This window comes from Lissotriton vulgaris, chromosome 4_1 (genome assembly GCF_964263255.1).
Source record: "Lissotriton vulgaris chromosome 4_1, aLisVul1.2, whole genome shotgun sequence".
NCBI lineage: Eukaryota > Metazoa > Chordata > Amphibia > Caudata > Salamandridae > Lissotriton > Lissotriton vulgaris.
This window is the reverse complement of record NC_141691.1, coordinates 1,756,091,010-1,756,106,011: the sequence shown is the minus strand read 5'-3', so window position 1 is coordinate 1,756,106,011 and position 15,002 is coordinate 1,756,091,010.

The following is a 15,002-nucleotide window of genomic DNA, read 5'->3' as shown; positions in this document are numbered from 1 at the left end:
GACAGTCAGTTCGGGTATGTCTGCGCGCGCTCTTGATCACCGCATGTTGTTGTGCTGCTGTCAGGGAGAAGGGCCCGGATGTGAGTGTGCGCGAGCAGCCGAAGCAGGTTATCAGCGCGGCTTCTGTCACAATGGCAACTTGAAAGGGTGGAAATAGACACCGTAGACAAGTACTAATGTGTCATATCACAGCATTCACACATCGCCTCGGGGTAAATAAAAAGCTGTGCGGCTGGCGAATGCACCTGCTGCGTTCAGGAGCACTGGTAGGTGGGCAGAGGAGCTGTGATCGCTCCTCCTGCTACAACGGAGCTCCTGAGGGTGGATGCGGCTCTTCAGCGCGTGCTGCGGGGTTCCAAACTGGAGCCGAGATGAAAGGTTAGATATACCTTCCAAGGATTACAGCGCCAGACAGCATTACTGGGAGATTCGGCTGTGCGCGAGCTGAAGAGTGGCACGGACCAGGGCCCGTCTGCCAGTGCACAAGGCCTGTGTGACAGTTTAATTGCACTCGTGAAACTGCATATTTTGAGTTACATAAACTTTGCATACGTAACAACATTCGCATTGTTATTTTATGTAATCAGCTGTTCAAAAGATTCTGCTGGTATCTCGCGTGAGGTATGCCCTCGTGTGAAGATGTTTCACAAAATACGAACAAATCATATTTCATGGCATTTACAGCAATTTTGTGTAATTTTTCCAAGATTTCATGAAAAAATACAATATTTTGCACACTCCTGCGTACAAGCAAAAACAGGTCAACGTGTCAGCTGGGCTAATGTTCTCTTTCAAATGACCGCATGGGGCCCCATCTTTCCATGGCCCCTCATTCTTCCCTCTCTTGCACTATAGGTCATGCCCAGGTGGCTCACACTCCATACTTTGTAGTGTATGTTCATAAGGAGGCCTATATTCTACACCTACACAAGTAAGTTGAAGTCACTAATTGGTATCATGTTTGGTGCAAAATATCTAAATGTAAATGTACAGGAATTTAGATAGCGCAAATCACCAAGCGGTTTCTAAGCGCTTGCTTAGGGAACCCGTCCTGGTATTCCCATGTGAGATAACCCCAGCAGGGTATCCCAAAGGTGAAAGCCAGGCATCCCTCCACGAGGGGCCGTTGTGGAGATTAAGCAAGCTATTGCCCAGAGTCGCAGAGTGTGGACCCGTGAGTCGAGGAGTCGAGTAGGCACCGGAGCGAGAATTGTCGAGTCCATGGACATTTTAGGACTCAAGACCCCGCCGAGCCGGGAATTGAACCCTGGTCCCGGGCTGACCTCTGCTTCCAGGTCTGCCTCCTCTAACCAGTGAGCCACACTTCTCCACTCTACCTTGGTGGTCACCACTGTGTAGTTATAGTTAGGACCTAGTTGCAATGGGAAGACTGTTTTTTTTGGTTTGCTAATAACTTTGGTGCTGTTTGACTAATCTTAAATAAACTTTAAAAAAAATAAGGTTCATCCTCCGCAGCTCAGTTCAGGGGGACCTAAAACATAATTTCACAATGCAATTTTCCATAGGAAAATTAAACATTGATACCGTGGAAATGCCTAACCAGATTTACACCAAATTCAGCAGAAAGCTCCAGCTTCGTCCAGAATTTGTGACTTTTATGATTTGGTGTAAAACCATTCAGTAGTTGTTGAGAAATTAAGGTTAAAAAAGTTTGTATGTCTGGACGGTTGTAATCACAGGGGCTTGCAGGAGTCCCGCAATCATGATGATACTTGTAAAGCGCACTGTTACCCCATCTCGGGGTGTCCTGGCGCTGAAGACCGCTGGGGAACCCGTCCTGGCTTTCCCTGTGAGTTGGTCCCTTCTGGGTATCTCCAAGGTGAAACCAGGCATCCCCGGCAACTTCAAATAATAGAATGATCTGATTGCAGAGGGGTTTTTTTTTTTACCACTGACAGCTTCGCTCTCACAGGAGCAAAAGACTTCTGTGAACTCCAGCAGTAGCTTGAGCTCTGATTGGCTGGCAGAAACACGAAGAGAAATGTTGCTCCCACCATTTCAGGACTAGGAGACTCATCACTGTATTTTGAAATGTTTTTTAAAAAAAGGTATAAGGGGCACTGTAAGGGTACCCTGACCCCCTGGACCTTGTAGAAGGGTCCTGAGAGTATAAAAGGGGATTATGTGATCCTGCAGGTGTCCAATAGGAGCCAGTGCAGCACCCTGGACTCCTGCAGAAGTCCCACAGGAGCGCAGGGCCAGCGCTGGCACCTGGCAGTGTCTTTTGGGATCTGATAAAAAAAAATTGAAAAGGGGAGCAGCCTGAGTGTGTGTGGTGGGTTGCCATGAAGAGGTGAAGGCCATGCGAGGTGCGGGGTTGGCTGCCTGTGTAGGTTTTGGCACAGGGCCTGACGACATCGGGGGTCGGCTTATTGCAGGGGGTTGGATTCAGATCCCGGTCATTGACCAGGCCCAGTGGCCAACCCCATGCTGCGCACAACAGAACCAAAGGCCGAACATGGCAATATTTTGGCCTTTTATATGGTAATTAAAAATCTCTTTACATTTTTAAGAAACCTAGAAATTCACTGAAAAAAACAAAGGCTAAAGTGACATTATAGTTAGGTATGGTAATAATATCCTACTTTGCATTTAAAAAGACTGAGAAATTCACTGAAGCAACCAAGGTTAAAGTTAGGTGAAAAACACCAAAATCTGTCATAGTTACTTCAAGTAGATATAACTCGCACCCTTGACATGCACAACTTATCACCTCACACAGTACAACACTCATGACATGTTCAGTGACAACATTGATAACATTACTGATGAAAACTGAACTGCCATCATTGACAACACTATGCCTGGCAGGAGCAACAACCGTGCCAAAGAGCAGGTAGCATGAATCTCCACTTTTTCCAGGCTTGTCCATGGACTGGGGGCATACAATGTTTACTCACCCACACCTTACTCTTGGAGAAAGGTGGTGTATTTTAGCCTTCTCTCTCTTTGCTAAAGGGCAGAAGCTCCATGTATTTTTTTACACTCATCTTGGCAAGGATGTGTGATGTTATTCCCCCCCATCTTGTACAAAGACAGGCACTGGGTATTTGTCTATTTTTACCCAGCAATCATGCCCAAGTGTGGGGGGTATTGGCCTTGTTTAACGTCCCACCTTGTCCAAGGATAATTTTCTTTTTTATAGACAACCACTGCCCTGCCCACAGGTGTGGTAGGGTCAAACACCACACATGGTCAATCACTGTTACTGCAACATCCTTGCATACAAAATAATGGAGGTAAATTATTTTTAATTACATTATTTCAAATTGTTTAAAAATAAATAGATATAATTTACATTAACAATGCATAAATAGTACATATTTATTCTTTAATTAGAACATATTGTAACAACCTTTTTTGAATTTATAAATTAATGTAACATTAGTATTTATTAAACTATAATGAAATCACTTTTATTTACTTCTATGCATCACTTTTAACAATTATACCGATGAATAGTAATACAATAAATACTTTAGGTGGCAATATTGTTTTATGTAAACTTCAGCAAAAAATTATTTTTAATATAATATATTTTTTATTAAATAAAGATGTATTTCAGAATTAAGTTAATAGTGCTGCAGCATCTTTTATATTTTGCATTTAAAATAAATATATTCAATTATGTTACATTAATATTTAATATAACAATATGTCTACTAATGGTTCAACTATATGTTTTACTTTCCCCCATATTTTACCATAGGGAGACTCCAAAGTTGGGGTGGCGATCTCCTTACGGTAAAGTATAAGGATTGTTTTTTAAAATTTAATAAACGTTATAATACATTAATATAAATATGCTTAGGTTGAATATTAATATAAACGAATTTCATATATTTATTTAAATGTAGAACAAAGTTGAAAAATGCTACAGCACTATTACATTTATTTTGAATTAAATCTTTAATCTATTGCAATTATTTTGACAAATGTATCAACATCTCTTAGATATATTTGATGTTGTCAAACAGGAACTTGGTAAAGACAGCAGTTACAAAAGACCATATTCTCAGCGCTCTTGTTGCTCCTCCCTATCCCCCGAACAGTTTTCTTGACTCACCCTGCTATACTCTGCCCCTGCTCCTACACCTCCTTGCTGATCTTCCCATTCTTCTACCCTACTCTGCCACTTCATTTCCCCCCAACCCTGAAACATTGCTAATGGTTATACCCCTCTCCAGATGTTTTCACTACTTTTAAACAAACCTTAACCCTTCTGCTATTATTGTTTCAACAGCAGCTGTTGCTGTCACCTACCTTAATAAATGCCAATAAATCCCACCCCTGGAGCCAACCAATGTGACCTTTCACTTTCTCCTCATCTTTTTCAAAAACCTTAAGTAACTTGCCTTAAGCCATTCACACCTCTTTCACTCCTCCCAAGACATTTTATGAACTACACTCTACTACAACCACTCTTGGACGTATGTTCAATTTATTCAAAACTGCCCACACACTTGACCATTCTCGTTTGTCCTTAACATCTCTGCTACCACAGCCACTGTTGTCCATGTCACCCTCCCTTTTACGATGTTTGCATGCCCGTCAGTGGAACAGGATGATTCTAGCTCGCCTCTTTCTAACCAGGTCTGCTCTGGGTCATGGTGTGCTCCCACTCAGCAACCTGGGGGTTCCCACGTATACTCCATCCTTTCCACCTTGTGCGCAACATCACTTGAAGACAGTACTTTTCATTTGGATCTCAAACATCTTTTCACTGATGACATACACATTTCCTTCCCCCTCCTTTTTTTTGCCGATTCCATGCTAAAGTTGTCAACTATCTCACTCATATTCAACACTGAAAGTCACATCACACTTTAATGTTCAACTTAGGCAAAACCAATGGCTCGGGTGGCTAATACTTTCACTGCAGTGATCTTCATTGATCTCATAATTACAGGTTTGAATCCTGGTGGTTCGACTCAGTCTTTCATCCTCTGAGTGCCATAAAATGAGTATCATTAATAGAAAGTATCAATTATTGAGCACATATTCACTCATGGGTGAATATGCTCTTTATACACATATTTTATGTTATGCTATTTCTCATTCTCCACCTTAGCCCCGAATTGTGTTTTCCACAAACCCTTTCCCTCTGGCAGCTAAAATGCCTTGCCATCTGCCAGAAACTTGGGGCCCTTGTCAACAGCTGCATTGTACCGTCTTCATTTATCATCGCAACCTCCATCATTGCTTGCTTCAATCTACTCCAAATCCAGAAGATCTGACTGCACATGTTATTAACCAGGACTCATATTAACACTCTAGTCCTTAGCAAACACGGTCATTGCAATAACCTTCTCCTCAGGCTTGTGCAATACTTCTTACTCCCTCTCAACAAAGTACTCAACTTTACCACGTGTTCAACTCCCCTTTCTCCACCCGCCACCTTTCAACAACAGCATCCTGATGGCTAGTTCTCTTTACAAAAAAGACTGTGTTCTATTCTCCTCACTAGCCTTCAAATATGCCCATGGAAGGGTTCTCTAGATCCCCACTGAAAACCGCCTCACCCTCTTCATAGGCCAGATACAATAATTCTGAGGAAGCACCTCCCATGTACAACAAATTGCAGCCAAAACAATGTAAGAAGCACAATAGAGCAGAAGAGGAAAATAGGAAAAATGACGCGCTTGGCCATTACAGAGCAACTGAAGTTACTTTGTAGGAGGTAGAAAAATGGGAACTGTGAGATATGTATCCTGTAAATCCAGTCAAAATATACAATCACCTTGAAGTAGACCATATAAGAGAACTGTCTCAAAATGGTAATAATTATATTGTTTCCAATTGTAAGTTAAATGGATTGAAGTGTGGAGATACTGGGTGACATTTTCAGCCAGTATCCATGCATGTAAATCCAGCCATTACAATGTATTTCACCTGGAATGTGGAATAACACACAGGTCTAGTTTTACTGGGCAAAAATGTGCATACAGATTCCAAATCTATGCAGAATAACAGGCCCCTCTTTAGCTTTAAGTGGCGGCATTATGGGGCATGGGGGAAGGGTGTCTATGGGCAAGACAGGCTGATGGGAAGGGGGATGATTCCACGCTCCCTCTTGTGTAGTAGGGGGTAGGTGGGGCTTGGTTGCCCTTGGGCTTGACCCGCTCTCAGTTTCTCCAGCCAGCATTTCCAGCTGACAAAATCAGGCCGATGTTTCGGCACCTGCTGATTCTGGCTGTGGGAAGACCAGGACATTTGTGATCAGGCAGAGCACGCCTAACATGGTTAACATCTATGAGATTAACAGGCCGATGTATCTTGGCTTTCTAATGAGATTACAAAAAAACTGCATCTAGTACAAAATAAAGTTCTATGTTACCTTGTTTTCATTACTCCACAGTCTGATGTGTATGCCTTGTGTATCAATTTTTAGAAAAGAAAACAATAAACAGGGCAAACAAAACTGGACTGGAGACACATAAAGCCTGAGTGACCACTAGACCTAAGGTATTCTGAGTAAACAGAACCCAGTGGTGGAGACGATGGGATTACCTGCTAGAGCTCGCGTTCTGTTCCTATCATGGACATTGCCTCCTCTGCTCCTCCAGGGGTAGAATGCAGAGAGAACACTTCCTCATCCAGTGAAGGAGCCTGAAGGAAATTGGCACATGCAGGCATATGCTGGAATGGGCTACCAATTGCAATTAACTATGCCACATGTGACTCTATGTAAGTCAACTGTGACTATTCCTTGGCAAGATAAGGCTTGGCTGCATGGGGCTCAAATAGAAAACCTAAGGTATGCCTTACCGTACATGCAAAAGGGGGTAACAAGCTCAAGCGCTATCTTATCAGAAAAGATGCACCCAGGTTGCACACTTTTACACTTGTGCAGCTTAAAAACACATTTTCCCATAAATCCAATTAAGAGATAGGTAAGAAAGTCCCTCTCACAGTATGTGACTGATTAAGGAGCATTACAACCTCTGCGCAACATGTTATTAAGGATATTGTAAAGGTGACATTAGTCCTTTTCTTGAGATAACTGCGACTCACAAGTTAATTGTTCACTTTCACTTCTTGTTCCATTTCAGGAGGGCTCCCCTCTTTCCAATGAACAAAGCTTCCACCCTGAACAAAGACCTTCCTACCTGTCACTGCTATTATGATTTACAACTCTCCGCCAAGGTAAGTTTTTGGCACTATCTGCTTTGAAGAGCTGGAAGTTTGCAGACATGAAAAATTCTGATCAAGTGCTTTGGGGATAGTTCATAACATGACAATACTGACCGGCATGAAATAATTCTATTTGGCTGGTGAAGGAATCAAGAGTGCTGAAAGGTCCTTCATCCTGGTTATCTGGAGCTGTCACTTCTCGGACACCTGGGAAAGGTCACCTCTCACTGACCACAGAGTGAAGAGGACCCAGGGTCTGACAGGGAAATGCCTGCATGAGGTGAAACTTCTTTCCTGAGGGCGAACCCGTTCAAGACTTAGGAGATAGGGGAGCTACATCCGCTTAGAAGAAAACCAGTAGACCAGTGTTAACTGGACATGCTATTCATCCAGCCAATCTGACACGTCTCTGTGCTTGGGGAGTGGAGATGGATCTGCATATGTGAATGTTGGCACTCTGCAAAGGAAAACCAGGAAGCAGCCACAGCAGGACATTCTAATGTGACCAGACGCTGCATTAGGCCTGTGCAACTGGAAACCCTCTGAAGAACCATTCTAAAGATCTTGACATTATTTCATCAGCTACTTCTTAAATATGGACATGTTCTGCAAGAGATTGAAGCTGTGTTAGGAAAGGGCATTGTTTTGCCAAAGAAGATTCTCTTTTTTAAGTTCAAAAATAATTTTATTTGATAGGAGGAGAAAAGAACAAGGTGTCAATATACATTCCAAAAAAGAATATAAAATATAAATACATCATAAGCAATGAGCCTAATAAAAAGCAAAAACAATAATAAAATCCATACTTGAGCATCAAAAACTAAAGACATTGAAACAGTAATTGCAATAAAATGAATATACAAAAGGAAATCTAGATAGTTGATAATGAAGGAAAAATGGAATGAAGGGGACATTTAAGGGGGCTTTAAGACTTCTTGCTGTATGGGGCGTGGGTGGAATGCACGTTAGCGCATACATTAAGATAAAGTGTAATAGGAAGCCATAAATCCATGCGTTTTACTGCCATTTGAGCAGGAAAAACAAAAGCAGTGTCTAATCTATGATTATGGCAAACATTATACCACCATGCTTTAAAAGAAATACTAGAGAAGTTTTTCCAATTGACTGTAATCTGCTGAAATGCAACAGCTAACAATAAATCAATAATCTTAGTGTTAAGATCAACATTCTCCCAACAAGGAGATAGACTACCTAGAAAAATGTTAATGTGGGAGAAGGAAATGCGTGTGTGGAAAATAACATTAATTTGGGCCCAAACTTGCATCCAAAAGTCATGGACAGGTTTGCACAAAAACAGCATATGGAATAAAGTTGCTTGTGGGGATGAACATGACCAGCAGATGTGTGGAGTGGTTGGGAATCGCTTATGGAGATCAAAAGGTGTGAAAAGAAGTCTATTGTAAATGAAGAACAAGGATTGTGTCAAGGTCGCTGCTCTAGAAGATTTGCGGATCTTATTCCAAATCCTATCCCAAAAAGTAATAGGCCAGGATGTGGCAAGATCATGCTCCCAGCATTCTTCCACTTTAGATTTAGGTCTAACAGTATCTCTGGTGTGAAGATGTTCATAAATAGAGGAGGCCTTAGGAGTATTATGCAAAAAGGAGTGAAGTAATGAGATTGGAGTGGGTGGAGGAGGAGAGGAGAGAGGGGTTAACAGAAGGCGGTTGTAAGTGACCATTACTGTCTCTTTCAGAAGAAGGTATTTGTGGGCAAAAGAAGCAGGCAAGTCATAGTCAGTGCGAAGAGCAGAGAAGGGAATAAAAGAGGAGTGTGAAAATAACTGGGAAACCCATATTAATCCTTTCTGTCGCCAGGACTTCCAGTAAAAAGGTTTATTGCGAATTAAGAGGGAATTATTATGCCAAAGGGTAGAGGAGAGGAAATTAGCAACGGTCACAGGGGGAACAGGAGAAGAAGAGAGAAGTAATTTAGCGGTAAATTTGGGAGTGGGAAGAGAAGAGAGTTTACGTGAAAATGAAAGATATTCAGCAAGGGAAAAGGGTGAGATAAAAAGGCGTTCGAGCTTAGCCCACAGGGGGCAGGGAGAAATCGGATCTTGCAACCAGAAGGAAGCTGTCGCAACAAAAACGCCTTGTGGTATGCTGGAAAATCCGGGAAATTGACTCCACCTTTGGATTTAGGACGTATAAGTCTGAGTAAGGACATCCTAGGTTTTTTTTTACTCCAAAGAAAGGAAGTGAGAATTGAGTTAATCTTCTTAAAGAACTTAGAAGGGATTGAGACAGGAATGTTAGAGATAACATAAAGAACTATAGGAGCCAACATCATTTTGATGGTGTCTAGACGGCCCCACCAAGACAAATAAAGAGGGTGCCATCTAGATGTTAAGTCTGATATTTTTTGAATACAATTATTTAGACAAAGGGAGACCGTACCTGAAATAGAAGGGCTAATGTGAAGACCTAGGTATTTAATGTGTGAAGAACTCCATGTAAAGTTAGATGTGTTAAAATCAGAGCTAAAGGTGTACTTCGTCAAGGGTAAGATTTCACATTCATCATTGTTGAGCTTGTAACCGGATATCTGGGAATAATCTTTGACTTCGGCAAGAAATGCAGGAATAGATTCAATAGGGCTGGAAATGAAAAGTAAAATATCGTCGGCATATGCAGCGAGCTTAACTTGAGAATCCATAGCTTGAAAGCCATGAATATTAGGGTTTTGACGAAGTTTGGATAGGAAAGGCTCTAAAGCCAGATTAAAAAGAAAAGGGGACAGAGGGCAGCCTTGACGTACGCCTCTTCCTAAATCAAAATAGGAAGAGACTAGGCCATTGGCGCAAACTGCTGCTCGGGGATTAGAGTACAATAGCGAAATCAAAGCGACAAATTTAGGACCAAAACCGAATCACTTAAGGGCATGAAAAAGATAAGTCCACTCGACCCTGTCAAATGCTTTCTCAGCATCTAGAGCAATTGCTGCAAGGGGATGAGATAAATTATGGGATTTTGATAATACATTAAACAATAATCTTGTATTATCAGTAATAAATCGACCCTTGACAAAGCCTGATTGTTCCTGTCCCAGGAGGTTTGGGAGTAATAGGTCAAGACGTGTTGCGAGTGATTTAGCAAATATCTTATAGTCGATGTTGACCAAAGAAATGGGTCTGTAATTCTTACAGTATTGGGTACCTTTCCCCTCCTTGGGTATAAGGCAGATATGGGCATCAGAGAAAGACCCTGAAGAAGCACCTAAGGTGACAAAAGTGTCTATGAGAGAATGTAATTTCGGGATAAGAAGCTTTGAGAAATGGAGGAAAAATTCAACAGTAAGGCCGTCTGGTCCGGGAGCTTTATCTTTTTTGAGAGTTTGGAGTGCTTTAAGTAATTCTTGTTGAAAAACGTCAAGCTCAAGGGAAGAGAGATCAAGAGGGAAATGGTTGGTCTTATGTATAGTAGAGAAGAAATGATCAAGAGATTGGGAAGAGGGTTGGGTTTCAGAGGAGTATAAGGTTTCATAAAAAGTGGAGAATTCAGTAAGAATGTCTGCGTCTTTGTGTTTAAGGATAGATTGAGTGTTGTAAATGGATTCAATGTTCAATTTGTTATGCTTAACTTTCAGATAATTGGCTAAAATTTTCCCGGCTTTATTCCTACCACCATAAAATTTTGCACTGGATTTCAGTAGATACAAGGAAGCATCTTCTGTAGACTTTGTGTTAAATTTCATTTTGGCTGTGATCAGAGCTGTTAAACTGTCTTGTGAAAGGGACGTAAAATAAGCGTGCTCCAATTTCTTAATATCTCGAAGAAGATCTATAGTATATTTGTGGGCAAGTTTTCGTTTCCTTGCTACATATCCAATTATAAAATCTCTGGCCGGAGCTTTAAAGGCATCCCATATGGTGTGTTTGGAGAGGGATGGAGTGTCGTTAAGCTGGAAAAAATCTTCAGAAAATGCCGTAAAGGAATCAGTGAATTTGGGATCCAGCAAAAGAGTATTATTAAGACGCCATCTCTTAGGGCCAACAGGCTTATGGAGTACATCAAGATGTACTAAAGTGAGAGCATGATCTGAGAGTAAAATCGGGCCAATTTCAGCATTAGTAAGAGTTTGGGCAAGATTGTGGGTGGCAAAAATATAGTCAATTCGAGATTGGGAGTGATGGCAAGGAGAGTAAAAAGTAAATTCTCTTGTGGAAGGATTGCATAAGCGCCAGGTGTCAATAAGCTTATGCTGAGAGATGGCTTGAGCAAAGAGTTTGTGGGACTTGTTTGGAACGTAGGGAGTTTTAGAGTTTCTATCAAGGAAGGGATCAAGAGGTTGGTTACAGTCACCTGCTAGGATGAAATTATCATCAACAAATCTGGTGATATGATGAGAAAAATCATGCCAAAAAGCAGGGTCGGCACCAGTGGGGGCATATACATTGAGAAGAGAAATTGGAGCACCTTTAAGAGACAATTTAACATATATCCACCGGCCATCAACATCCGATTCCTGAGCAATCAAGGAGTGGGAGAGAGTTTTGCGACATAAAATAGCTACTCCATTACGTTTGCCATCACCCTGAGAATAGTAAACCTCACCCACCCAACCTCTTTTAAGTTTAACGGATTCAGCATCAGATAAATGAGTTTCTTGTAAAAATGCAACGTCCACATTTAATCTAGCTAAATGAGATAAGATTCTTTGTCTTTTAATTGGAGAATTAATGCCCTTAACATTCCATGTAATAATTTTCAATGACATAATAGAGAAAAGAGAGGAACATGAAGATGAGGTACATGAAGATGAGGAAGAGATGCAAAAGAAAAGCTCAAGAAAATAGCTAAATGAAACAGAGAAAAGTAATCATGGGTAACATATACGAGGGAAATAAAGAATGAAAGAAAAGAAAGAGGTGTAAAGAAGAAGGTAAAAAAAGGAGCAAATAGAAAGGCATGAAAAAAAGTAGAAAAAAGGAGGTATAAGTAAATGCCAGGATATTCTGGACAAAGAAAAAATATGTTTATGAACAAGAAGAAAATAGTAAAGGGAAAATATAAAAATGTAAGTTGAAAAAAACAGAAAGAAAAGGGGGAAGCGAAAAAAGAAGAATATGAACAAAGGCAGGAGACGAAAATGACGAACATTACAACAAAGTGTATCCAACTGGACGAATAAAAAGAAATAGCCCAATCAGATATGAAGGAAATGTATGAGGAGAATGGATTGTAGAAACACTGAAGCAAACAAAAGAAAGGTGACACCTGTGAAACAAGGTTAAGTAGAAGGAAAAACAAGGAAAAGAAGAGAAAGGGGAGGGCATACACGCTAGGAAGAGAGTTTATTATACTTACAAGGGATGGGAGGGAGGAAGGACAATCAGAAGGGAGTGCGAACGAGAGGATGGGGGGGTAGAGCCAACTGGAGAAGGCAGGGCGTCCAATGCCAACGGGCCATCAAGCCGGGGGAACGGCACGGAACAAAAGACGAGTTCTGTGGAGACATGAGGAAAACATCAGGAAACGATACAATAAAGAATAACTCATAACGAGAATAATACATAAGAAGACATCATATACGAGTATCTGAAGGGGAGAAACAAGGGGAGTTACAAAGAAACAACAAAGCTGGCACAGCAAAACTAGCATGAACCAACTAAACTAGGAAAGAATAACAGCAACTCAAATAAGTCACGGAGGAAAGGCAGAGGAGGATCCAGCGGTATCCATGTTGGCACCATTGCAAGAATTCAGGAAGCTTCGAAGTCGCACAGGATCCTCATAGGTTGCTGTTTTATTGTTGTGAGTAACTCTGAAGAAACAGGGGTGAAAAAGACCATATCTGGCACCGATGGAACGCAGCTCTGGTCTCATATCCAAAAAGGCTTTGCGACGGTTAGCTGTGGATTTGGCGTAATCCTGCGCAAAAAATAAGGTGGATCCCGACCATGTGAGGCGAGGGGAAGCTTTGGCGGCTGAGAGGACTTTTAGCAGATCAGTATATTCCAAGAAATACATGATGACACCTCTGGGTCTTGTAGACGTGGAAGCAGGTGAAGGAGCGGCCAAGCCTATGGGCACGCTGTATGTTAAGTGAAGTGTCCTCTGGTAAATGCAAAAGTTTAGGAAGAAAAGTCTTGAAGAAGGCAATAGGATCGTTCCCCTCACAGCCCTCCGCCAGGCCGTAAATGTGTAGATTGTTACGCCTATTTCGGTTTTCAAGCTCCTCAACCTGTTTCTGGAGAGAAGAGATTTGCAAGTGCATATTGATGACTTTGGAGGATGATTCCTGAAGGGAGGAAACGTTGCGCTCCACCAACGTAACTCTGGCGTCCATCTGCGACCAGTTGTCGGTTAGAACTTGTAATTTGGCGTTGGTTTCTTCCATAAAAGGACGCAGGGCTCTTATCTCCTCCAATAATAATTCCTTGGATACAATTGAAGAAGAACTAGGCGGTGAAGGAGGGTCTTTTTTTAGCCTTTTTGTGGTGGCTTTTCCTGAGGGCTGCACAGAATGCTCCGCGCTGGACTGCGACATGTGGAGAGCAGATGACTGAGAGGCTTCCAAATGTGCCAGTTCAGAAAACACTTTTGAATTCTTGATAAAAGTACGTCGTGGGGTCTTGTCAGCACGGCGTGTTGCGCCTTTATCCATAAGCTAAAAACCCCCACAAGAGAGAAGAATTGGCCGTCAGATCCGTAAAGTCGCAGTAATGCGAGCAAGTGGTAAGAGAAGTCACGCTGCAGCAAGTTTTCAAGAGAAGAAAAAAGAAAAACCTCATGCGCAGGAGCGTTGTAGGCAAATATGGCATTCACCCAAATTGAGGGTGCGAGGCGAGAGTCACAGAACATATATGAAAATATGTGAAAAGGCAGCGAGAGCCAGCATTGTACGAAGAAAGAGAGGCTCTGAAACAGGTTCAGCTGGTCATAACATTAAAGTTCCATAAAGTAGCATGTAATTCAAAGTGGCTGCCCAGTGAAAAAAAGATAAAAAAATAGCGTGGTGTGGAAGCAGCAAAGGTGCAGCGCAAACATTGCAGACAGAAATGAAGGCCAACCTTATTTGAGGCAAGGAAAGATGCATAGTCACCGTCGTTAATGTTGGGAGAGCGCCGCTCGTGAAGCGCTCCTCAGGTCGTCAAAATGGTGGTCGCGGCTGTCAAAACGCCGCGACCGAAGGTAAGCCGCCGAAAATGGAGAAGGGATTCACCGGGTACAGCGGAAAGAATGTCAAAGCATTCTGGAAGTCTTCCGACAATTTATTCCATCGTCGGCGGTAGAGGAGAAGTCCGTGAACCGCTCGTTGTCCCCAGCGACTGCGGAGCGCTCACATAGGCGCCGCCATCTCTGTCGGGCGCTAAGCCACACCCCTCTCAGAAGATTCTCTTTTAAACCCATTTGGTGGCAACGGCTTAGCTTCAGAGCCAACATCGAATGCATTGCTGTGGCACAGTCATTGTTTCGATGATCACAGCCAGCTCAGTGGGGAGTTTAAATTGTCAGACTGAGGTTAGTTCAGTTCTGTGTTATTTTGATCAATAAAATGTGATATTGATGTCATACAAAACCCAGCCACGTTTAGGTTGAGAGTGAAAAGTATTTATTACAAAGTTTAATTGACCTTGAGTCACAGAGGAAATCAATAAGGGAACCCATATACATTTGTAATGGATACAAACTGGCAGAGTGAAAGATGCTAATATATGCCATATCACACACATTTCTAGCAACCATCACATGAGTAAAATCTCACCAAGAATACAAGCAGGTGCATAGATGAGCTCATGAGGGCAACTTAAGCATCTACAAGTTATGCTGTTTTAAGTGAGCAAGCTACATTTTCCAAAACATTCACACCTCTGTTGCCAT